The following is a 2,091-nucleotide window of genomic DNA, read 5'->3' as shown; positions in this document are numbered from 1 at the left end:
AGACATGCACTTTTATGACACTGTCCTTTTTAACAATGCTTATTCTTCCTGTTTCTCAAAGTACAAATTGATGCCTTTTGATGTTTTTGCATTGAAACCATGTTCTGACAAAATAAACTTAACCCCTTCTTCGTTGTTTCGTTGGTATGCTAGACTAAGGTGTCCAAGTCCTAGTCCAGAATTTGCAAGTTTTCTTGAATTTGCACTCGAAATAAGCTTCCTTTCAACGAGTGGTACGAATGACTTCTGTAGGACATGGAAATTGAGAGGAAAGGCATCTGTTTCTTTGTATGTGAACTTGGATACAAAAAGTTCGTAAAGATTTTTAACATGTGTAAGAGCATCATGTGCTTGGTAGGATTTTCCTAGAACTTGTACGAGTGTTTGCTGTTTGTAGTTGCCCACAGTTTCCTTATTGAATAACTTACGTGCTAGCCTGAGTGTGTCCAAAGAATCACCGACATGCCGCAAAAATTCTTGAAGAAGACCATGCTCTTGAAGTTTCTTGATTAGAATTGGAATGTCAAAGGACAATACATTGTGGCCTACAATAATTGGTTTTTCTCGCTTGCTAACATAATCTATTAGTTTAAGGAGAGCAATTCTAATATCAATGCATTCTACTTCCTGTCCTCCAGAAAACATGCATCCAGATTCAAAATCATATTTTAGTCCTGTAATTTCACTTGCTTTCTTCGTTATTTCCTGGGATGGGGAAATGTAAATATTCAACTCTTCTTTCCCATCAAAAGCTGCTAATTGGATTATGTCACTGTTGCGGGACAGTCCTGTTGTTTCCAAGACAAAGACTGCTGTGTTTTCACCACCAGTGAAGTTACGCTTTCCAGGTAAAGCTTCTATATCACATGGGTTTACATCTGCTGATGAAACGTCTTGTTCGTATGTTTTCCCTTCTTTGACATAATTTGCTGACTCCCTCAAATGTTGTCTTTTCTTTCAAGGAAAATAGAAATATATTAAATTAAGTAAAACAAGTTTTACAATGTGTGCTGCATTGTACCTACCCTTTTGAAACCCAGTTGTAGCCTAAATATAGGAAATTATACTAACAATACAAAAAACAATTCATACAGATTCTGTTCAAGCAAACAAAGCATGAAGACTAAGGTTCGAGCTTATCTACTGCAGAGCACACAGACATACTGATATTGACCAACTAGTGCAGTTCTTCCATTGTAATTGGTTAATTTCGTGATTAGTTACGCAAAATATGTAGCTCTGCCATTGAAACGAATGGTGAACACATCATTTTGTTATAAAAGTATAATGTATAAAACAATACCTTCAATAACAGGCGTCTCCTTTTGAAGGAAACCGATGCATGGTTTTTTTTATGCCACAACTTCTTATCCATGCTAATTCCATGTTTCTTAGAAACTTCTCCTAGAGACACGAGGATACCTCTGTATACCTGGAACAAAAAATAGTTACAGTACCAAATAGACACATATCTGCAAGTCTAAATCGTTGATATGGTACTCAGATTTTGGTAAAGAGAGAAAAGGGTCAAAGACCTATAAAGGTTGAACTTTGACCGTAAATTATGATGATTTTAGAAAAAAAAGCTCAGGTCACAAACTGCACATATACATTACCCGAGAGCATTCTGTTGCATTTGTGAGGTTTGAGCCAGTTTTGACCAAGGAGAGAAAAACAAATAGTTACATACATAGTTACCATATCTTTAAATAAACATGTACCTCTTCAATGTATGTGTATCCAACATTCTTCTGTATGACTGGTGCTGAGACTCTAGTTACTAGGGATGCTGTGCTGCTATATGACCTTAATTGTAAAGAAAATTAAATCATTTACTCATTTATACTTAAACACCTTAAACACCCTGCTTTTGTCAAGTTCTACTTGGTTAAAAAAATGATAACATTTCTTATACCTCTCATTTGTCTCAATTTTACATTACTGTCAACTGACAGTTAAAATACAATACTCAGTGGATGAAAATATGTTTGTACTTGTATGATAAGTACCGGTAGTCTTTAAACCATTATTGAAGCTAAACCAGGGTACGGTATGGTTTTACAGATTAGATATTTTTGTAAACAGGAATGA

At 35.3% G+C, this 2,091-nt stretch overlaps 1 long non-coding RNA gene across 1 annotated transcript; it reads right to left on the bottom strand.

Moving 5' to 3' along the window:
- Positions 1-730: 730 nt before the first annotated feature.
- LOC117685613 (uncharacterized) lies at positions 731-1,434 on the bottom strand. Its single transcript, XR_004599112.2, has 2 exons — positions 1,304-1,434; positions 731-954 (listed from the first exon to the last, which is right to left on the bottom strand). It is a non-coding gene; the product is annotated as an uncharacterized lncRNA (long non-coding RNA).
- Between the last annotated feature and the right edge of the window lie 657 nt (positions 1,435-2,091).

Source organism: Magallana gigas, chromosome 1 (genome assembly GCF_963853765.1).
Source record: "Magallana gigas chromosome 1, xbMagGiga1.1, whole genome shotgun sequence".
Lineage (NCBI taxonomy): Eukaryota > Metazoa > Mollusca > Bivalvia > Ostreida > Ostreidae > Magallana > Magallana gigas.
This window is presented reverse-complemented; position numbering and strand designations above follow the sequence as displayed.